The sequence below is a fragment of the Octodon degus genome, unplaced genomic scaffold, assembly GCF_000260255.1.
Source record: "Octodon degus isolate 3935 unplaced genomic scaffold, OctDeg1.0 scaffold00240, whole genome shotgun sequence".
NCBI lineage: Eukaryota > Metazoa > Chordata > Mammalia > Rodentia > Octodontidae > Octodon > Octodon degus.
The window spans coordinates 180,445-205,021 of record NW_004524816.1 but is presented as its reverse complement, the minus strand read 5'-3'; the positions used below and the strand labels follow the sequence as shown (position 1 = coordinate 205,021).

Genomic DNA, 24,577 nt, shown 5'->3' with positions numbered 1-24,577 from the left:
AGGGGAGGGGAGGGGAGGGGAGGGGAGGTGGGGGAGAACAGAGTTTAGCCCCATGGACCAGGCAGGCTGCTTGGTTGCGCTGGTCTCCTTTCGGAATTCCTGTCAAATGCTGCCCTCTGATGTTTGTGAAATAAACTGCTTTTGACAAATACTTGAAGCCTGGCTTACTGGAGCAGTTAGCTAGCTGTAGTGTTCTAGAATAAACAGTTTATGGACTTCTGACCACATGGAAGCAAAGACAAGGCCCTGGACTGAACTCCAAAAGTGTGTCAAAACCATTTGGACAAATGACAGCCAGGTCCAGTTTTGCCTGAGTGGTACTGACTCACACTTAGAAGAATAGGTTATTTTGTTCTCTGTTATCAGTGAGGGATGCTTTAAGTTTTTCTTGTGGTTTGTGAAATTAGAAAGCAAGTTACCAGTTACGTTATGGTTTTTATGTAAGACTTCCAGTAAGATGTTTTACTTATTGCCAGTGTTGTTAATCCTTTAGAGTCTGAGGCTGATCTGAGAGACACAAACTCTGTTTTTGGTTTTTTGAGACAGGATCTTGTGATGTGGTTCAGGCTTGACTTGAAACACACTGTGCAGCCCATGCTGGTCTCAAGCTTGCAGTGATCCTCCAGCCTCCGGCCTTGCCCACCTTTGGGGCTAACACTTGAGCTGCAACCAAGGCTAGTGACTTGTCTTTGTTTTTTGTTTTGTTTTGTTTTGTTTTTGTCTTTTTGAGACAGGGTCTCATTATGCAGCTCAGGCTGCCTTGAGCTCACTTTGTAGCCCAAGCTGGTCTCAAACTCACAACCATCCTCCTGCCTCAGCCTCCTGAGGCATGGGCCACCGTGACACCTGGCATGTGACCCTACCATAGCTCTATCATGAATGGTAATTACAGAGGAAGACATCACTAATTCTCAGAACCTTATGTGCTACTTGAGAATAAATGTATATCTACCAAAGTTTCTGCATAAAGTGTTTCTCTTTCAAAGAAATGAAAGTTATGAAGTTCAGATGTTTTAGTGTATAACCATCAATTGAGATCTAAACACCTGCCAAAATTATGGACCAAACAGTAAAACCCTGGGATCAGGACTGTCCTGTGGGCAAGCGCAGCATGTTCCTGCCTCGGCCTCCTTCTGCTTCAGGCCTCTCAGAACTCGCCACTGCCCAATAACACATGCGTAGAGGAGATTTTCATTTGTCTTTTTTCTGAGTCACTAAAGTACTAAGATCCAGGGTCTATGTTTGCAGGAGGTAAACCATAGTCAATTTTTTTTTTTTTGTATAATTTCTAGCAGACATGAATCTTCCTGATTTCTACCTGTAACAGGATTCAGGCTGAGAAGTCAAATAGATGAATGAGTAAAGCCCACCTGAGAACTGTCTCCACCCTAAGACCACCACCTCTGAGAACCTGTATACATTTGCTAACACTCTGACAGACAATATCAAACCACCCAGATCTGAGGCTAGAGCAGCAACTGAAACATCACACATTGGAGCTGCTCGGCAGAAAGTGGTTGGTTTTTTTTTTTTTCTTGTCTCTTATTTCTTTTATTACCTTTATTTTCACAAACATTTTCTTTAAAGGGAGTATAGTAATAACTGATGTGACATTAGAATCAGGCTGCAGGTAGAAGACCATAATGACAGGTATTTCAAGCATGGTTTTAGTGTTACACATTGCTATCCTCAGTGTAGTTTAGTTCACAGATATCAATCAGCATATAGAGTTGGTCGGGTGAGAATTCTACCCATTAACTGCTATTTTCAAAAACTTTTTTTTTTTTTTTTGTGGAACCGGGGATTGAACTCAGGCCCTTGCGTTTGCCAGGGAAGCGCTTATTCTACTGAACCATCTCCCTGGCTCCAATTTTTAAAAACTTGATAGAGATTCTTAAGAAGAAATAAAAATTGAAAGGTATAACAGTTAAATGGAAAGTGAGAACTTAAGGATTAAACAATGAAGAAAAAGTAGAAAAGTTAGGAAATATGGCAGGGGCGAAACCATACACTTATATGAACAAGATGGTTAAGAAAGCGCTTCTTATATTCCACTTATACAGCTAAGCCTTCTTAGGGTGCCAGGTCTGTCCCCATTCCCAGCTCTGTCTTTCCAGTTCTCTAGTATTAGGGACCAACATTTGCAAAGGAGACAAGGCAGAGGCTAGAGAGCCCCCACACCACATAGCCTGGGATCACGCATCACCCTCTGCTCACAGAGCAGTTTGCTTTCTCCCTGGGGAAGAGATGGACTCATCTTCAAGAGGCAGGGATGAAAGGCTGCAGGAAAAACAAGCTTGAGGCTGTGGATGGGGTCAAGGCTGGGTGTAGTCAGTCGCCAGGGGGCCTGGTCTGCTGATCTGCTTCAAGGCTTTGGAATTTGACTTAAGAGACATCATCCTGCTGGGTTCACAGAAGAAATTCTCCAGGGCTGGCAGGGAAATCTAGCCACAAAACCAAGGTCAGAAATGGAGAAACACTAGGAAAGAGATCTGTCATGCTGTTGTTACGAGAATGAGAACAATAATAAGCCACAAGCGTCCTCTCAAGACTCAGATCTCCCAAGTTGTGCTGTTTAATCATAAGACAATAAAATGATGCCATTTTGAGAATTAAATAAATGTGAGATAAACAATTACAACATGCATAAATAGGAGTTGAACAAACTATCTTTACAATAGCATGTTATGCAATCATTCCAAAATGAGGCAGTATACATGTGGGTCTTAAACTGAGACCACCTCTGTGGGTCTTAAATTGAGACCAAAATGACAGACTCTTTTTCTTCCTCCTCCTCCTCCTTCTTCTTCTTGAGACAGGGTCTCATTATGCAGTGTAGTTCAGGCTGGTCTTGAACTCACTACATAGCCCAGGCTGACATCAATCTCCTGGTAATTCTTCCTCAGCTTTCCAAGTTTTGAGATTACAGCCATGCACCACTACATCCAGCTCAGATGCATGTTCTCATTTCTTTTAATTTTGCATTGTGTTTTAAGGGCTCTGTCTTATAGATATAGCCATAGAGGTACAAGACTATTTATTACAGGGGTTTTGTTTGTTGTTTCTATTGTGTTTTTTGAATACCAAATTTTTGGAAATCATCCTTAAGGAACCTGTTTTTTGTTGTTGTTGTTTTTTTGTTTTTGTTTTTTGGTAGAACCAGGGCTTGAACTCAGGTCCTTGCGCTTGCCAAGGAAGCGCTTATTCCACTGAGCCATTTGCCCGGCCTTGGGAACCTGTTTAAAAAATTATGGTCCTGCCTGGGCAATAACTCAGCAGCAGAAGTACCTGCCTGGCAAGTGCAAGGTCCTGAGTTTGATCTCCAATACAAAAAAAGTTGCAGCAGTACAATGCAGACTAGCTGTATCCTCATATATAACACAAAAATCATAGTGCAGAAGAGTCCACCTATCGTACTATTGATTCAGTTGAATAAAACAGAGAGCAGGCTTAGGAAGAAAATGTGCTGGGTGGGGTAAGAAGAGAGTCCAGTCCAGGTGCTGTCACTCTCTGATGTCCCCCACCTTCATCAGCTGGGTACAGAGGAGAGATTCCTACCCTGGCGGCTTTCACTGAGGAAGAGGCACTTGGATGTTGTCTAGTGTAGCAGAGTTTACAATTTAGTGCATATAAGAATTATCACATCAGTTCTTACTGAGTTACTTCCTGAAAATAAAGACCGGAGGGCTCTGTCTCTAGCAATTGTGATCGTGAACCTGGAGCTGAGCCCTGGAATTGGGCTGACATACACCCTGGTGACTCTGGTGTGGCAGCCCCCTGCACCATGCTTTCAAAAGCATGGGCACACAGCTAGTATCTGAGATGAGCCAGAGCCTCCCCGGCAAGCAGCAGCCTGCTCCAGAACCTAGAGAGGGAAACGAGTGTGTGATTTGGCGTGCAGGAGTTCTGCAGACATTTCCTGCAACCTACTTCCTCTCCTGCTTGAATGGACTGGGCCCTACCAATGTGTTGTCTGCTACTGAGTAGTGGTTACACGGCTTAGCCACAGTCCCTTCTAGAGCCCTTTAAAAGCCTTCAGCCAAGAGTCTCTGTCGATAGCCTCCTTACACCCCCCCACCCCCCAGCTAGCAGGAACTTGGCCTCCATGCCTTTAGGTCTTTCACTTTTTTGCCTTTATATGCCTACTGCATCCACGGCTGTGGTCCTTGTCACTGCAGGACACAACCCTGACATAATAGTAACAAGAGAGGGCTTTGGGGAGGACGCCCGAACATGGGTGCGTGGTCTTGTAGGCTGAGGAGCTCACAGCTGAGTTTGCAGAGAAATGTGATGTTGGGAGGTGAAGGTGGTCAGAGGAGGTGGTTGCCATGGGTGACCTGGGAGGACAGAGCTCCCCCTCCCATCTCTCTACTTCACTCCATGCCACAAGTCCCTTCTCCCCTGTCGTGGCCCTCTGCCAGGCCACCCTGCCCTGGGGACTGAAAGCTCTACAAACTGTGAGCCAAAGTAAACCTCTCTGTCCTGTAGGTTGCCACGTCGAGTATTGTATCCCGGAGACAAGAAAGTAACTAGGACAGATTTTGGTACCAGAAGCGGCTCTAGAGAAATGGAGATGTAAGAATGAGCTTACTGAATGGGTGTAGTGCTTCCTGGAATTGTCTAATTTGATGAGATTTCAATTTGACATAATTGCTCCTTCTGGTAAAGTGTGAGGACTGATAGCCTATGATGTGAACTGTTTAAAATAATACATGATACAGATCCATTTGGTTATTCTTATTCACCACTTGTGAGCTGTGAGGAAATGTTTGTTCGTCTGCTTGAGATAGGATCTTAGTATGATCTCCATATGTAGCCCAGGCTGGTCTTGAATTCCCAGGAATGCTCCTGCCTCAGCCTCCAGAGTGCTGAAATTACAGGCATGCACCACCATGCCTGGCACTGAGGAATATAATGACTTTATGCATAATACTTTAGAATATTTTTGCCAGAGTGGGAAATATGCCTGCTAGTTGCAAACTAGCGAAGAAAAGTCATGAGTTGCAGGCACCTAAAAAGGTCTAAAATGTTCTAAGTTCAAAGACAAAATAATAAAGGAAAATAAAGAAAATGAAGACTCAAATTCCCAGCTCCAGAAACACAAGGAATCTAAATGTTCCTAAGCACATCCTGAAAGAGCGTTTTCTTCCTGTTAGCCACAGCGCAATTTGCAGTTTCCAAGCACCCACCCTCGTAATTCAGGCAGGTCTAACACTCAGCCCCAGAGGACACTGGAGTGAAGGCGAAGGTGTTGACCCACACCTAAGGAAATTCATTCTGTGTTGCCTGACGCTGTCACCAAGCACGATAACGCTGACCCTCCCGGGGACCCTCTCACCACCCGTGTTTCTGTCTAGTCCTACAATCAGCTCAACTATCAGAAAGCTCCTAAGCATGAAGTGTACAGCACGGCCCAAGAGGAGGTCCACTATACTCCCCAAAACTTCTTGAGTTTTCTAATTTTTATAAGCAGAGGTCTGAGGAACAGGTACGGAAATGGGTTTTAAGGGTGTGGGATAATAATAATGTCAAGTACACACTTGCATCAGGTTGAATTTTTCAATAGGGACTCATTAAGTAGAGATTCTGAATTTAATGTTGCAGCTTGTGGAGTTAAAAAAGAAGTGTTACTAGTTTATTTGGGGCTGGGGAGATAGCTTAGCAGTCTAAGTACCTGCCTGGCAAGTGCAAGGAGCCGGGTTTGACCCCTGGTACATGTTGCAGAGCCTTATGCACACCATGCCGGCCACCAAAACTGGGTGTGCTGGTGCATGCCTGTAATCCCAGTGCTGAGGAGGCTGACACAGGAGGATCACTATGAGTCCAAACTGCATAATGAGACCATGTACCCCATAAATAAATGATTAAAAAATAGTTTGACAGAAACATGCATAGCCCACTGTGAATAAATTGAGGTCCCTGACATTCCTTGGTTTGCCTTTTTTTTTTTTTTTTTTTAGACAGAATCTCACTATGTAGTTCAAGTTATCCTTGAATCCACTATGCAACCCAGGTTGGCCTTGAACTCACAGTGATCCTCCTGCCTCAGCCTCCTGAGTGCTAGGATTGCAATCATGTGCCACCACACCCAGCTACTTGATTTACTATTGACAAGGAACTCAAGGCTTAAGGAAACAAAAATGCCCTACGAGTTTTCTTCTCCGTATGCCAGCTCTTATACTGGGGAAAGCAATTGCTCAATTAGGAAAATTAAAGGCAAGTGTTTCATTAGATCCCAGAGTGGCAGGGTCAAATAGTAATGTTTAACTACCAAAAACAGTACGCTTACTCAGCATAAAGACATCAGAAGCTAAGCAATGATGGCAGTGCTCTGATGTGTAGACATATGGTGCTGGCTGGCTAGTCATGGAGTGCCCAAAGTGAAACAGATAGGAAGCCTAATGAATTTTTACTAGATTTATATAAATGGGAAAATCTTAGAGTCCATGAGTGCCACCCCTAAGTTCATTCTGTACTTCTTTCCACAGTTCCAGAGTACACAGCTGGGATAGACATAGTTGGCAGAACCCTCACACTGGCTCCCTAGCCCATGCTTGAGAAACTTGTGCTGCAGAGGGCCAGATGGAAGCTGCTGGAGTTGCCTTTATTGGGGAAAATAACAACACTGCATCCCTGCAGGGACTTCAGAGATTAATGCCACTATCAAGGGCCTGGAAGATTCAGGAGTGGTGGTTCCCATCACAACTCCATTTAATTCTTTTTGGCCTATGCAGAAGATAGATGGGTCTAAGGAAATGATAGCAGACTACTGTACATACCTAGGGGGACTCCAAGTGCAGCTGCTGTACTAGATATGGCTTCCTGGGCTGGGGAGATAGCTCAGGGGAATAAGTGCTTGCCTGGCAAGCGCAAAGTTCTGAGATCGATTCCTGGTACTGAAAAAAAAAAAAAAATAGATACAGCTTCCTTGCTTAACAGATGAACACATCTCCTGGTACCTACTGATCTGGCTTGTGCCCTCTTCCTATCTACAAGGCCCACCAGAAGCTATTTGATTTTAGTTAGCAAGGCCAGCAACACACCATCATGGACCTACCTCAGGGTTCTATCAACCTCCAGCTGTGTCACAACGTAGTTCACAGTTCTTGATCATCTGTCCCTTCTACAAGGCATCACATTGGTCCCTTACACTGATGATATGATGCTAATTGGACCAAGTACACAGGAGGTGAAAACTACTCCGGACTTATGGGGGCCAGGGAGATGGCTCAGTGGAATAAGTGCTTCCCTGACAAGCGCAAGGGCCTGAGTTCAAGCCCCGGTTCCAGAAAAAAAAAAAAAAAAAAAAAAAAAAAAATCACTCTGTACTTGTTAGTAAAGCATTTGCATTCCAGAGGATAGGAAATTCAATGGCCTTCTACTCCAGTGAAAGCTCTAGGAGTCCAGTGGTACAGGGCATGCACAGACATCCCCTCTAAAACAAAGGGTAAGTTCATGCATCTGGTTTCTCCTATGATAAAAAAAAAAAAAAAAAAAAAGGGCAGAACACCTCAGGGGCCCATTGGGATTTTGGAGGCAACACATTCCTCACTTAGAACTGTCACTCCAGCCCATTTCCTGAGTGGCTCAGAAAGCTGCTAGTTTTGAATAGGGCCCAGAACAAGAGAAGGTTCTGCAACAGGTCCAGAATGGTGTGCAGGCTGCTGTGCCACTGGGACTATGTGACCCAGGAGATTCAACGGCACTTGAGGTATCAGTGGTAGATGTGGGTGCTATGTGGAGTCCTCAGCAGGCCCTCAGAGGTAAATCGAGTACAGGCCTTTAGGACTTTGGATCAAGACTCTGTCACCCTCTGAAAACAAATGCTCTGGCTGCCACTGGGCCTCCGTGGAAACTGGACACTTGATCATGGGACATAAGGCTACCATGTGGCCTGAGCTGCCCATCACATATGGAGTAATATTTGATTCACCAAGTCATAAAGTTGGATTGCATAGCAATAGCCTGTTACTAAATAGAAGTGGTAGAAACATGATTGAGCCCAAGCAGTTTCAAGACACATCAGTTCCACAAAGAAGTTGCCACACAAATGCCCATGGTTCCCACTTCTGCTATAACGTCTCCTGCCCCCCAGCATGTGCCCATTACCTCGTGGGGTGTGCCATAAGGTCAGCTGATAAAGGAAGAGTAGGGCCTGGCTTACGGACGGCGCTGTACATTATGTCCAGTAGTAGACAGCTGCATCATGGTAGTCCATCTTGTGAAGGAAAACCTTCACAGTGGACAGTTTCAGGAAATATCCCTTGTGTATTTCACTTGGAATAAATATTGTATTTCACTTCCAGATATGTGACTCTCTATTGATTCATGGTCTGTGCCCAGGGGCTGCACCAACGGTCAAAGAGTTGGAAGGAAAGTGACTGGAAACTGGTGGTAAAGACATCTGGGGCAGAGACCTATATGTAAAGCTCTCCATATGGGCAAAGGATGTAAAGATATTTATGCTGTGTGTAAATGTGCACTGAAAGGGGACCTTAGCCCTTAGCAGAAGGACTTCAATAATAAGGTGGACAGGAAAAATTGTCTTGTGGATAGTGGTTGACCTTTTATCTCAAACACCCCTGTCACGGCCCAGGGGAGTCATAAACAAAGTAGTCATGGTGACAGGGATAGAGGTTATGCATGGGCTCAGCAACATGGATTGCTACTAAGGCTGACCTGACTACAATGGCTGCTGAATGCCCAACATGCCAGAGCAGAGACCTACACTGAGCCCCAGAACTGGCACTGCACCCTGGGATGACAAGCTGAGGCCTGGCAGCATGTACATTATATTGCATTGCTTCTGTTGTGGAAAGGACACCCTTTGTCCTTCCAGGCATTGATGCTTATTCTGGGGGTGGGTTTGCCTTCCCTGCATGTTTCTGCCAAAGCTATCACATGTGGTTGTTACAGAATACCTCATCCATCCCTGTGGTACTCCACTGAGCATTGATTCTAACCAAAGAACACAGTTCATGGCCAGAAAAGGGAGGCAAGGGGCTCCTGCTCACAGAGAAGTCTGATCGCTTTCCTCACCATTCAGAAGCAGTTGGATTAATAAAAACATGGCATGGCCATTTGAAGATCTAGTTACACCACAGAGGAATGTGATCGATAATGTGTAGTGTGCCTGGGGAGAGTCACACAGAGAGAAAACATTCTCTCAGGCTTTCACAGAGAGCAAATTGGTTAAACAATGGCCGTGACTCATCCTCATGGCTGACACTGACACAGGATCTACAAAGTGCGGTACAGGGCTACAGGATAAATCCTAAGGGTACTTGACTGATCTTATTAGATACAAAAGTTATATTTCTTGTTAGATAGGTCTTGCTTTATCTTGGTCTTAACCATCCAGCGAAAAGTATAAAAATGAGGTATTAAAAAGTAAAGCCACATTAATATGCTGAGTTGTAAAAGGCTCAAGTCAAGAACTTCTGAGGATAACCCACTAATATTATAGTCTGCTAGACAATGTTGGATTGTTTTGCTGAATTCAAACACCTACAGTATTTAGATGCCAACAGAATACCCATCTCTGGCAGGACTAAACAAAGGGGGATACAAAGGAAAGATCATTTTGTATTTATATATACACAATAGGATAAATATACAGCTACTTTCGCTTAGTTCAATGAGAAGGAAGATTTGTACTAACAGTGTCTGGACAGGATATCCTGTCTGCTTCTTGTACTATGGATAACCACTAAGAAGATAACAATGTACAATGTATTGATTATCGAAACTGTCTTATTAATCAGCTTGGAAACTGTCTCATACATATTTGTTTCTCAATAAAATTAAAATAAAAAAAAGAAGATCAACAGCACCAGCTAGGTGGTACTACCTTGCAGGGATGGAGTAAGGTTGTCAAGGTTGCAGATCATTTGAATCAGCATTTACTATATGATTTTGTGTTGCCCATTGGCAGAACTCATGAGTCCAGGAATCAGAGGGGATGTGGTAGACAGGGTTTACAAGGGAAAATATTTAATACAGGACATATAGGATTATTTTATAATATCCACCCAAAGTCAAATGCAAAAGACTACAGCAGATCAATCCACACACTAGAACACCAAAGAGTCCATCCCAGGGCCTGGGTCCCACCGTAATGCCCTGCACAAGTCCAGCTGCAGACCTAGAGTCCATGCAATGGCCTCTACAAGTCCAGCTGAAGGTCTAGAGACCATGGCAATGCCTCATGTAAGTCTGTGTCAAGGATCTGCTCTGGGAAGGCCCAAAAGCCAGTGAAGGAAGCTAGAAAGTCTGCGCCAGCAGGATGAAGGATCTGCTGGCAGGCTGAGGGATCTGCATTGGAGTCAGGAAGCAACGCTCAAAGTAAGGACCAGAGCTCCCCTGGAAAGTACCCCAGCCACCCTCAATGACAGAGGGCCTGAGCTCCCTGGTCAGTGAGAACAGCCATGTTCCTGTCAGCAAAGTCAACGTGACAAGCCTCTCCAGAAGGCAGAGCCTCACTCTGTAGCCCAGGCTAGCGCAACCTCACAACTACCTCCTTTCCTCCTGCCTCAGTCTTCCCAGTGCTGAGGTCATATGCATGTATTCCATGCCTGGAAGTTTGTGGACATTTCATACAGCAGATAATACACTATCCTGCTTATCTCCCAAAAAGTAAACTAAGGAATGTACAAGTTTTTATAAACAAAAGTGTTGCAAGAGCTCTGGTCACTTGTCATTGAGCAGGCCGATCGCTTTCTGGGAGAACTTACAAAATTATGCCAGTAGCCATAGAGGGAATGATCAGTCTATACCAGGAAGACTTTAGGGAATTGGATGTGGTGGCTCAGGCCTGTAATCCCAGCCACTGGGAGTATGAAGGAGGAAGAACTCCCATTAGGCCAACCTGGGCAATTCAGCAAGGGCATCTCAAACGGGCATATGGCTCAATGGAACAGCAGTTGCCTAGCACACATCCTAAGGATGCCTGGTCTTCCTCAGCTACTCTTCCCCCTTGTTCCCTCTGCTCATAAAGTCTAGTATTGGAGTAGTGGTGTGGATGTCACCTGTCACCAGGTAAATATATGCTCAAATGCTGGGAAAAATAATCCTTTACTATCCAGAATTCTGCTTCAGACAAAGAAATACTTTCCTGATATGCCATTGAGATGTGGAGTGTCTCAGCTGCTGGAAAACAAGACATGGGACAGGACCGAACAAACGTGTCAGCCACAAAGAGCATCACGTGGCCCTGCTATTTAGCTTAGATTCATTGCCATCCAACTGGAAACTTCCTGCCCACCCCCCACATCATGGCCCACCATCCCTGACCCAGATTAGGAGCCCATATAAAAGATTAAAGCAGTCCTGTCTTTGGGATAATCCCAAACTCTCCCAGTGAAGAGCTAGAAATTATTCTCCTACTCAGTGTCTAATACCCTCCTCCTTTTTCCTGAGCTTCAAAAATGACCCTTGCTGGATATGGTAATGCATGTCTATAATCCTAGAACTCGGGAGGCTGAGGCAGGAGAATTGCCATGAATCCGAGGCCAGTTTGGGTTACATAGTGAGTGCAAGTCTATCCTGCACTACCTGGAGACCCTGTCCCAAAACAAACTCTCATTCTTTGAGCAGTAAAGTGATTTATGAGTTATTTCTCCCTGCTTCTCATTCTCTTGACAAGAAAAAACCTCTTTCCATTTAACAGGCTGTTTTGTTACTGGCTCCATGATTCTGAGAGAGTTAGGGGCCTGAATTACTAATGATAGCAACCCCGATGGAAATGAATTAGAACTGCCTTAGCCAAGTCTTCTGTTCGATCCCTTCTTTCTCTCCTTTATTCCAGGGGTTTGTGTTACTCTGGACTGAACAGTGGGTTTGCTCAGTAGCAAGACTGACATTTGAGGGGCTGGTGAGATGGCTCAGTGGTCTAAAGCACCTACTTAGAACAAGCTTAGCAAAGCACAGGGACCGCGGTTCAATCCCCCAGCACCACATGCCAGCCAGCCCCGCCCCCTGGTGGGCTGAGCTGGCCACACGTGCGCACGCGCACACACACACACACACACACACAAATAGAATTTAAGGAAAAAAAAAAAAAAAAGACTGACATTTGAGATGGGATAATCACTTGTTGCAGGAACGCGGCATCCTTGTCCTCGACCCAGGGTGCCAGTAGCTTTCTCTCTAGTTGGGACAATCCTACATTTCTCAGAATGCTGCCTTCTTAGTCCCCTTTCTCTTGTTGCTGGGACAAAATGCCTGATACCCAAAATGAAGAAAGGAAAGATTTAGCTCAGTCAGTGGAGGTTTCAGTCCATACTCTGCTGGTTTGAAGGCTAGGTGGCACATGGCAGAAGGCAGCAGTTCAGAGGCAGAAAACTGCAAAGCAGCAAGAGCCAAAAGGGAAGAGCAGTGGGGCTAGCAAGCCTCTCTTCCCCCATCATATTCAAGCTATCCAACACATGCAATCCCACACTGGATCATGAGTAAATCACAAACTCTAGATGCTGCCCCCTGACTGCATGAGGCTTTAGGGGGACAACTAGACATGAACCATAACAACTGCCAAATAGTCTGAGGTGCACTTACCTGCCTTCCCCACCCACATTGCAGGTCAAGCCGTGCTGGTGTGGAGGACATGTGGACCGGCTACTCAGATGCTCTGATATGGCCTTTTGTGGTCGCTACCTCCTCGCAGCATGCACATCAACATCTGTGCTGCGCTGCAGATGCACTGTCGGTAGAGCACCTGCATAGTGTGCACGAGGTCTTTAGTCTACCAGCAGTCCAGAATCATGTTGTCCCAGACCCAACCAAGACATACCTAATAGCCTATTGATTCCTATTTCACCTTCCTCGACGGTTCCACTGATGTTTTGATGTTTCATAGTGTGCTCACCATTCCACATGTGGCAGAACCTGGAGCTTCTTGTTAACCTGCTGTGAGCGAGACCCAGGAATTTCCACTTTAAATGCTTTTTGAGGCAGCTCTCGCTTCCCAAGGCTCTGGGGACAGAACCCAGGTCAGTGTGCATGTGGGCTGAGCTGCTACCATGCAGCTCTCCCCCCAACGGCAGTGTCATTTAGACTGCATTTAATAGGGGACAACTCTGATGAATCTCAGACTGCAGGTAAATAAGGTTCTTTATTCCACTCTCCTGGTTCAGAACCTGAACCCCATTGCTCCAGTAAATGTCACACATCCTGTCAAACGCTTGGTCTTGAACATCCCACCTAAGCGCTGCCTCTTGATAGCTTAGGTCCTATTATCTTCAAATACAGTGTTAATGTATCAACTTTTCTTGAGACATGGTCTTGCTATGTAGTCCAAGCTGGACTAAAATTTGTGATTCTCCTGCCCCAGCCTCAGCGCTGCTGGGATGGCAGTTTGTCACCACGCCTGGCCTTGTGTCCACTGTTCCCAAAACTGCTGATGTCCAGGATGTACTCTCAGATGTCCACTAACGCACATTCTGAATGCTTTTATCTCTGTGAATGAACCCTTGTCTCTAATGTATTAACATTTTTTTTTTTTTTTTTTTTTGAGACAGGCTGGCCTTGAACTCACAATGCAGCCCAGGCTGGCCCTGAACTCAGGGCAATCCTCCTGCCTCGGCCTTACACACAGGGCTTACAGGCACCTGACATGCAGTTATTGTATTCTTATCTTCACTTCAACATGTTTTTAGGTACATGCCTGTGTTCTAAACCCCAGTCCATCTCCCCACTTCCACAAATCATGTATAAGATGGGGAAGGAGTGAAGAGTTCATGGCTTTATTATAAACCATTACTAGCCTTCACATCTTTAAAAACAGCGACTTTGCTATACCCACCTTTGAAGTTCTACTTAAATTACTTCCTTTTCAGTATAATTTGAAGTCCGGATTGTAAGGCCTCCTGCTTTGCCTATTACCCAGGACTGCTGTGCTCTTGTTATTCCATTGAATTTTATGATTGTTTTCTCTACTTCTGTAAGGAATGTTATTTGGATTGGAATTGGGATTGCACATAATCTGTATAGCACATTTGGAAATATGGCCATTTTGACAGGACTGGTTCTGTCTACCCAGGAGGAGGAGATGTCTTTCCCTTTCCTGACGTCCTCTTTGGTCTCCTTCTCCAGTGTACTGTGCTCTTCACTATACAGGAAACCAGCCATCCCCACAATTAGGTTAATTACAAGGTGTTTAACTTTTCTTGGTGCTACTGTGCTTTTTGTTCCAAAATTTCTTCTAAATGAGCACATTATTGGTATTTAAGAATGCTATTGATTTTCGTGTGATTTTTATGTCTGGCTACAGTGCTGAATTTGGTTATTAATTCTAGCAATCGATGATGAAACGGTTGGAATCGTCTATTAGATCTTACAAATCCCTTCTATTTCTTTCACCTGCCTGATGGCCTTGGTGAATATTTCGATTAATATATTAAGCAAGAGTGGTAAATACGCCAGGCAGGCATGGTGGCGTATGCCTGTAATCCCAGCACTCGGGAGGCTGAGGCAGGAGGATCACTAGGACTTCAAGAACAGCTTGGGCTACAAAGTGAGCTCAAGGCCAGCCAGAGATGCATAGTGAGACCCTGTTGCAAAAGACAAAAAAAAAAAAAAAAAAAAAAAAAAAAAAAAAAGTAAATATTAGACATCTCTTGCTTGAAATTTTGTGTTGAATGTTGGGCAGGATTAAGCCTAAGAGGAAGGGTCTAAGTTAAATTTATGAATCACTGAGAATCCAGTTGCAAGTATTATAAATGTTCCATTACTCATTGCCCCCACAAATTTACCAGTCATCAATAGTTACCCAGGACTGCATAAGTAAATAAGATGAACAGGAATTTTAGTTGTGCTAGAGACCTATTAGTTTTTACAGGCTAGAATTTGTGTATTTATTTATTGTGGCTGGCTCAGCCCACTCTGGGGGAGGGGCTGGCACAGCATGTGGTATGGGGGATCGAACTATGGTCCCTGCACACTTGCCTAAGCAGACGCTTTAGACTTCTGAGCTATCTAGCCGGCCCCAGGCTGGAATATATACCCTGATTGTAAGGCAGTATTTCTACAAAAGTAATGGAGAAGTCAGAGTACAGAAATTTTGTCATAATTTTGACATTAACTTTCACCATGCCCTAAATTAAATTCAAAATGAATTAAAGAGCTAAATACTAAAACAGAAACATTACATCTACTGAAGACAGAACTCTTGAAAACACTGGTGTAGGCAAAGATTTTTATGAATAAAATCCAATTTTTATAGGAACTATCACAAAAGAATCAACATCTGGGATTCTCATCTTATTAAACAGCTTTTGCACAGCAAGAAAAACTACCAATACAGTGAAGAGACAAGCTACAAGGTAGGAAAAAATGCTTGCTAGCTTTCGAGAATGTATAATGGACTGAACACAAAACAAAATCAAACCTCCCACACTTAAAATCCAAACAGGCAATGCCAAACCTAAAAATGGGCATCTGAAATTAATACATGCTTCTCAGAGGAAGAAATACAAACCACAATAAACATACGAAAAATATTCAACATCACCAGTCATTCAAGAGACGCAAACTAAAGCAGCTCTGAGATTCCATCTCTCCAGGGGAACAATGGCTACCAGCAAGAGGTCAACCAGTAACAAATGCTAAGCAGTAGAGAAAACAGGTGTGGCATCCCACACCTGTGATGCCAACACTCAGGAGGCTGAGTTGTAAGGGTTGCTAAGAGTTTCAGACTGGCCTGGGCCACAAAAGGAGCTCAAGGCCAGCCTGAACTACACAGAGACCCTATCTTAAAAAAAAAGGAACCCATCTCTATTATTGGTGGGCGTGCATGCAGACTGCTGCAACTGCTGTGGAAATCAGTGTGGAGATTCTTCAAAAAACTAGGATTGGAGGTCCTACCTGACTCGGCTATCCCCTTTCTGGATATCCTCCCAGAGAAGTCAAAACATCATAGCACATACACGTGCACCTCTGTGTAGAGCAGCACACTCTGTAGTAGCCGGATCTAGGAAATGACCCAAATGCTCAAATGAGGACTGGATACACCAGATGGGGTCTTTTTATACAACAGTGTTACTCAGCCTCAAAGAACAGTAAACTGGAGCCCTCTACAGGTAAATGGGTGCAACCCAAGACCACACTGGTAAAGGGAATAAACCAGATGCACATGTGTAAACACTGCATTGTCTCTAGTGTGAGAAGATGAAAGAGAAAATGACCTAAACTACACAACAGAGAGTGTAAAATGGGAAGAAATTTCAAAGGAAAAAAAAACTAGGATGGGGAAATGGAGAAAAAAAGAAAAAGGAAGAAGAAATTACACACACACACTACTAATTCCTGTTTGTTGAAAAAAAAAAAAAAGGTTTGTCTCCAAGGCCTGGACAATAAAATACCAGTACCTTGTACTCTGAGTAATTAATTTAAAGATAATAATACACAATGTATTAACTATTATTACCCTATTATCTTGTTTTGAATTTTTTTTTCTCTTGAAAATAAAAATCTTTTACATTAACATCAAGTATTAACTGAACTAAATAATTCAGGATATTTTCCAAAAGCTGTTTGTTCGCATTTGGTTTTGATTTTGCAGAGCTCTTAGTATCTGTAATAAGATGGCACGACGTTTCACAACCTTTAACCGCAGTCCGCTTTTGTTTGCGAACAATTTGGTTCACAACCAAAGTGTTTGGCAAAATTTTGTTTTTGTTTGCAAACTGCATCGGGTGACAAACAGTGCCAAGCCATCTTTCCCACACAGACACAAATGTGGTCCTCTTTTCCAAAATGACAGAATTAAGCTCGGGAATGGAGGCATCACTGTATTCCTCTGTAGGAAAACGGAAAGTGACTATTGATTCTATTTGTTGCCAGGAGGTAAGGAAACAGCACAAGAAAATGTACATGAACATAAGAACTTAAAGCCAAATAATGAAATAAACATTTTAAAACAGTGAAATCAAGACTTTCCCCCCTACTTTTTAAAGTTTCAATTAAGTGACTAAAATGCAAAAAAATTATTGCCACACTAAAAAAGAACTATTACCATCAATAGAGCAACAGCTTCTAGGTGTTTTAAAAGCAGTAGGCAGGAACTGCCAGTGTTCTCCGGTGCCTGTGTGGAACACAAGACTCACCAAATCCAAGCAGTGGACAGTGACAAGGAGTAACTCCAAGGCAGTGGGACAGAAAGTGGAGGGCACATGGGGCCAGAGGTAGGTGCAAACGAACATCATTTAGTCCTTAGGATATTGCTTCAATGGAGAAGAGAAAAATGATGTGCTACTACAGGTGGGCTTTTCTCAAGGTGCATGCTGATATTCAAGCTCCGGAGAGTGACTTCAGGGCATGAAACTCTCAACCTGAAAGATACCTGGGCGGAGTTTGTGTTCTCTAAAAACCAAAGAATGAATTTTAGGAACAATGGAGGTTAAGAGCAGAATGTACTTATTGAGACAGGAAAGAAAGCTCCTGTCTGAGACACAGAAGGAGGACCTGAGTGGGTTGCCCAGGAATGTCATTTCTAAGGATTTTTATAGAGCAAAACCATGAGGTGTGGTGCATCCAAGGTGGAAAATATGGGAACGCGCACATGAGGTGGGACAAAACTATGGTCCATCAATAAGGTTACAAGCACAACTGCTCAGGCAAAATTAATTCCAGGACCGAATGGGAAAGCAAGTCACGTGGCAAGCATGCATGGAAGTTTATTGGGCAGCCATGGCCAGCAGGAGTTCGACGACTGACTCTTCCTGGCTTCCTCAAGGCAATGACAAATCCTGGGTGCTTATCTTTAGAGGTGCGCTCTGTTTGATCTGTTGTCTTAAGGTCTGGCCCACAGCAGCAGCAACTCACAGTTGCAAGGTATCTTCTCTTCTGCCTCCTTTGAGGGCCCAGCCCTGACTGCCTATTTTCTAATTCAGCTGCCTTCAACGATAGATTGGTCTCATACTTCCAAACAAATGTCTAGGCAGGAATCGGAAGGATGTAAATGGACATTTGAGTCTTCTCAAAAGTCCTATAGGTTATTGGGAAGTAGGAAGAAAATGTTTAAATGGGAAAGACCACAAGGATGGGGGGACAAAAAAGAAAAAAAAAAGTAGAAGGAAAATGGAAACAAAGCTTTTGTAATGAAGGGAGGGGAGAACAATAAGGAAAAGAATCAAGATATGTCTTGTACAGGTTCAAATTCCCTATATGATCATTACGTATATAAGTTTACCAATAAAAGTTTAAAAATAAAAAGTCGTCTAATGTAGGGCAATGTGCAGTGAGACCCTCCCGGCAGCAGCGCTGCTTATGGAGCACTTCCCAACAGGGTGGCAGCATGGGCTGTTAAGTTATACACAGAGCAATCAATTCACTAACCAAGCGGAAAATCTTTAAAAACTTTAGGGCCAACTACTCTTAGTGATGCCGGGACAAGTAACAATGTGGAACACACAGCCACTCTTGTTCAGGTACAATTATTCCCTTCACTTCTCTGTGTAGTTAGGCTACTAGGTGCAGAGCCTGAGCTGTCAGGGGCCTCTTCTATACATATATGCTAGTCTGCCACGAGCATCTTCAATGTGTACCATCATATGCAAATGACTTTTAAATACTGTCTTAGCTACTTGAGCTTTCGTATAGTAAGAGGTTAGTTGCCTTACATTTCTTTTTTTCTTTTTGTAGAACCAGGAATAATTGAACTCAGGCCCTTGCGCTTGCCAGGGATGCACTTATTCCACCGAGCCATCTCCCCAGCCCCTGCCTTACAAAGGACATATCATCTCCGTTGTGTCCAAGTTACAATTTGGGCTTCATGATGCTCTGAAGCATGGAATTAAACTAAGAACTGCTTCCTCCTTATCTCATAGGTAGCCAGAAGTGCGGACTTTCTTTTCCAGGGCTCATAGAACATACTCCAGGATCCACCACGTCCTAGGCCATAAACAAGCCTCAACGAAAGACTAAAATCATGCAAAATCATCACAATGAAATTTAAAAATGAGGAAAAATTGAAAATTCATCAAACTGAAAAACTGATGTTGGAATTTAAACACTACATTCTTTAGTATACAAAAAATACATGAAACTGTGTATCAGTATAAAAATATATCTAAATATGCAATATAGTTATGCAGTGCTTCCAGAAATGTGTAAAGATCATAAATGAACAATATAGCCTAACCTCCCACCTTAAAAAAAAGGGCAAACAAAGCCCAAAGCAATTCAGAATAAAAATGATTTGTTAATAGAAACAAAGAGCTGGTTATCTGGAAAAACCAATAAAGCTGGCTGGCAAAGTGAGACCATGGGGGTGTGGGGGACGGGACACAAATGAGCAGAATCAGAACGTTAACTACTAACTGTGCAGAAGTGAAAGACTATAAAGGACTACTATGCACATTTTCGTGCCAATAAATTAAATAACTCAGATGAAATCGACAAATTGCAGTAGTACATTTGCTATAGGCTAATAGATTGAAAGGTAGAGAAAAAGGATGTGAAGAACAGTATTAGTTGCCTTTCTGAGACTAAAGTAGAGAAATTTTTTAAAGTTGATGGAACAAGAGAAAAACAAAACAAAACCCAAAATGTTACTTACAGCTATGGAAAAACTAAAAGTGAGGAAAAGGAAAGCTACAGGGACCCCTGCAAGAAGCCTCCGCCTCCAGTGAGGCGCTACAGCAACAGATAAAATGTGACAGATGAAATGCGGTGGCGATCTGGGATGCCCAGCTGTTCCTGAGGGCCAGAGGCCAGGAAGTGGCCAGAATCTCAGCATTCACTGATTGAGGGGACTTGAAGATTATCGGGTGGCTCAGAAGGAGGTGGCTTTACACTAAAAAGGATCCTGCCCGGGAGGATCTTCCCGTCTTGGCGGGTAGGGAGAGGACAGTCCACAACTAAAGAGATAATGGGAAATCTCACAAGGGCGGTACTAATCCTAAACTTCCGTTAGTCCCTTAAGGAAGCATGCAAAATTAGCCATTGTGAATTTGTTCCTCCCAACAGAAGGTAGTGTTACTATGATGAAATTTTGCAATCTTTATGGAGATACTACTTATATATAAAGATACAATCAGTTATAGATGTAATAACCACCAAAATGAAACCTATAAAGTCAGCAGTATCTAACCTAAGATGGAAATGAGGATGGGAGAGCCAGGAAATGAGTCATGCTTTTCATTCTGTGACCTTATGACTGCTGATTCTATTTCTAATTTTTTATTATTTTTATTTTTTAATTATTTAGTACAGGGTCTACAGGGTCTCACTACACAAGACTGGACTTGTAGTGATCCTCCTGTTTTCAGCCTCCCAAATGCTGGGATTACAGGCATGAGCCACTATGCCCTATCTCATTCGCTGTCTCAGCTTGCCCCAGGGGCAAGGTCTAATTTTTTATTAAAGTGCCTGAACAACACCACACACATCAAAGTTTCTAGTCCCTAAGTGCCTAAAGGGCTGATCAGGGTTCAAAGCTAAGATCTAGCTCTTAAGTCATTAATTATACATGTTGACTAGCATGCATTTATGAATATACAGTCACGGCTAGTAGCACTGATTGCTATAGTGCAGGGGATTGAACTTAGGGTCCTGTGCATGCCAGACCAAGGGGCTCTAGCTCTAGCTGCTCCCCTTAGCCTTGGGTGTACTATAAGATTTCAGATTTTGCAATTTACATACATATGATGGAACAAGAAAAATAAATAATATACATATATATATACATACATACACACACATGAAATATATTGGGAGATCCAAGTCTAAAAACAAAATTTGAGTCATATATAACATTACCTAAAGTTGATTTTATATAAAATTTTAGTTGACCAGTTTTTCCTGGAACCGGTCACATTAGGTATGGAATTTTCCATCAGTACTTCATGTTTCAGGTCCTGGACCGTTATTAATTACAGGGTGCTCAGGGTCCCAAAATTCCTTTCTTCCTTGATTTTATATCCAAAATGAATTTACAACCTACCATTACTGCTACGTGAATGTATTTCTCTTTGATGTTCTGAGACACCATACTTTAAATCCAAAACTATTATACCAGGCTGATTTAAATGTTAGGGTAACTTAAAATGTTTAACTTCTTATTCTGGTTTGAGCTCTTTTTAAGTATTTCGGTCCTTAGAACCAGTAAAATACTGTGAAATATATACAAGAATGGTTTGGTTTTGTTTTAAATATAATCAGGGATTTATTTACAAAAAATATTTTATTTGTGAACAATGTAAGACACATGACAGCTGTCTGAACTCTTTACTGTTTGGAAGTTTTACAAATTTAAATATATTCATTTTGTAATTTTCCAACACTTCAGTTTTAAAAGAGAGTAGTACTGCTTTAAAATATGAAAACATACAACACAGTTTGTATTTTAGACACTGCAAAATTGTTATTTTGCAACTGACATATGCTTGAAGTGAGAAAAAGAAAATCCTTAGAGGCCGGGGAGATGGCTCAGTAGAATAAGCGCTTCCCTGGCAACTGCAAGGGCCTGAGTTCAATCCCTGGTTCTGGGGGGAAAAAAAAAAAAAAAAATCCTTATAATATTGATAAAACTAAAATAATGGATATTATTAGTACATAAAAGCTACTGCTTTAGCACAACCTAGTGGTGACAAATTTTAAGTACAGTAAATGCAAAAAAAAAAAAAAATCAATATAATTTTCTAATTATTTTAAATCCCCGGGCCGGGGACACAGCTCAGCGCCAAAGGCACCTGCCTGCAAGTGCAAGGTCATGAGTTCAATTTATGGTAGCAAAAAATAAAAACAATAAAATAAAAAATTTAGACTATAGCAATACCAATTTTTAAATTCAGAAATCTAAATACACACATAGCAGTTAGAATGTCTTTCTTTAAAAATAGCATTTCCAAAAAATTGCCAAAAAGCAAAGAGCCAAACTACATGATTCTGGGATGCTTAATTTGTACACAATTCACTAAATTTGTTTTTTGGGTTTTTGACACAGGGTCTTGCTATATAGTTCAGGCTGGCCTTGAACTCACTACATAGCCCAGGCTGGCCTCAAGCTCATGGCAATCCTGCTACCTCTGGATTATACGCGTGGGCCACCACACCTGGTCACAATTCATTAAGTAAACATCAAAAAGAAAATAAGCCGACAACCCTCTCTCATCAAATGATTTCAAAACAATCTATTACTATTCCAATAAACAAACATATAAAAATTTATGACCAGTATCTATAACATAAATAGTACTTCACTTCTTTTGCCCCTAACATTTACCTTTGGCTCCTACAGCAAGTGTTTTGTTCACAGTCCTTGGTTATTTTGATTCTCTGTTCTTATTCTGTGTACAGAAAACTTGTATGCACTGTTGCAACTGGATGGCTGCCACCTGGTACATGGCACGTACATAACTTTAAGAAAGGGCTGGAAGCCAGATTATTAAAGTACTATCAATTACCTTCTTTTACAAGGATTACCACGCAATCCTTGAGCATTTAGCACTGAATGTCCAAATGCATTTGGAAAGTATGATATGAATGTAAGTTTAAAACAGCACAGGAGGGGCTGAGGAGATAGCTCAGTAGAAGTGCTTGCCCGGTAAGCACAAGGTCCTGGGTTTGATCCCTGGTACCAACAAAAAAATTTAAAAAAAAAATTAAAACAGCACAAGAAATGGTAAGGGTACAGAGAAAATTGCCCTGCAAGTGTCTTTTACATTGCATTTGTCCTGTAGATGTTTACAGAACTCACCCATCTCATGCCCTCACCAGGGATCATAACACAACCTATGTGTTCCCTATGCTCATCTGGAGCCCTAAAAATGATCAGAGATCTGAGCTGTGATCTCTCTCTTCCTACAAATGATACATAACTAGTACCTTCTTGGTGCCAGGAGAAGTTGGGGCTTCATGGGGTCTTCCAAGCCCGAGAGACTGCGAAGCACGTGGTATATCTTCTCCTTTCCCTCGTCTTCAAACTCCTCTTGACTCAAGCCCACAGTATCTATTTTACTACTGACTTTGCCTTATACTCAGTTCTACAGGGAAAATAACTTGAAAATACCTGTCATTTTCTCAAGCTACATTTCTCTCTTCAGTTCCTATACTTGTCAAGTCTGGTATATAATGTCACCTTTTTGTGACTTTTCACTTATTTTCCATCCATCAACAACAACAATCTTCAGTCTTTCAGCAGATCTAGAGCCACAATTTCTAAGAGCATACGAAGAACCTACGTGGTATGAGTAACAAGAGTACAGTTATACCTGTGAGACAATGGCTGAAGGCAAATTATTTCAAGGAGGTGGAGTAGACTGAAAACCTCTTGGCGGTCCCAAGACTAGGCAGGAACGCTTCCAACTGCAGTGAGGCTGTGACGTGCGCGGCTAGAAAAACCTGTGTGTTGTGCTGAGCCGGCACAAACCAATCCAGAATCTCATTCTACAGAAGATAAATCCTTTGCACTATTTGCAACGTAACTTGAGAGTGAAAGATTTTCTTTGTGAACAGGGGTTCAGCTGCTGTTAGCCTAGACAGCGATAAATTCTCCTAGATACGAGTGACAATGACTACAGCAGGAACACATGCAGTAATGAGCACGGTCCCTGCACACTTACCCTGGGGAACTCCGCTGTCATGCCCACTACACCACAGACCACACTGGTAGTCTCTGTACAGCCCCAGATGGGCACAGCTTGGGCTTCGCAGGGCACAGGCTAGACACAGCCACTCAACTCTAGCTGTGGTACAAAAGCAGCTGGACACAATATGCTGGAGGATGAGTAGGACTGATCTCCAATAAAATCACTTATGGACGGTAAAGGCAATTAATTTTCATATTTATACTTTTCTTTTTAAAAACCATTTAAAATATAAATACAATTTTTAACTCACAAGCTATGAAGGTGGCACTGCAATGGAACTGCCCGTGTTCCTAAGTAGCTATCCCTTATGCAAAATGTCCCACGTGCCTGCCTTTGAAGGTGTGCTTCTTACACTTCTCACTTAAAAATGTATACAAGCAGTCTTTGTGAATACATATACTTGCATGAAACCGGAAAAATTTTAAAAAATGCAATTCTCTACTTTTAAAAAAGTCATAAAATGAATGTCAAAATGTATAATTCAGAAACATGTAAAATGAAAATTTTTATTCTATGCAAATTAAACCAATATGCATACATATTGGTACATAGTTGTACTTTAGGAAAATGATGAGAAAAAGGGTTTTAAGTCTCTCCATCCATTTTATAAAAAGTTATTACCAAACAATCACTTGCATATACAACCATCAATTCTAAATACTCTGACTTATACCTAAGAATTAGGATTTAGCTAAGAGTCAGGCTGTTTACTACTGAGATAGGGTCTCCCTTCACATTCCAAGCTGGCCTTGAACTCACTGGGTAGCCCACGCTGGCCTCAAGCTGGTGTCAATTCTGCCTCAGCCTCCTACGTGCTGGTTGGTAACGTGTGTCCCCACACAGGGCTCTGGCTCCATTGGATCTCAGAACAGTGTAGCTCCCACAGTTTGTGACTGTTTTGAAAAGAAACTCCTGCCTCCATTGTATGAGAAATAAGAACACTATTTTCATAATTGTCTTCCAGTGTAAAAAACTTCACAGACTGATTTACC

The 24,577-nt window shown here is 42.6% G+C and overlaps 1 protein-coding gene across 1 annotated transcript in view; it reads right to left on the bottom strand.

Annotated features, from left to right (window-relative positions):
* Positions 1 to 24,577, bottom strand: part of Tfam (transcription factor A, mitochondrial) — a 62,178-nt gene that overhangs the window by 3,948 nt on the left and 33,653 nt on the right. The window lies entirely within an intron of this gene.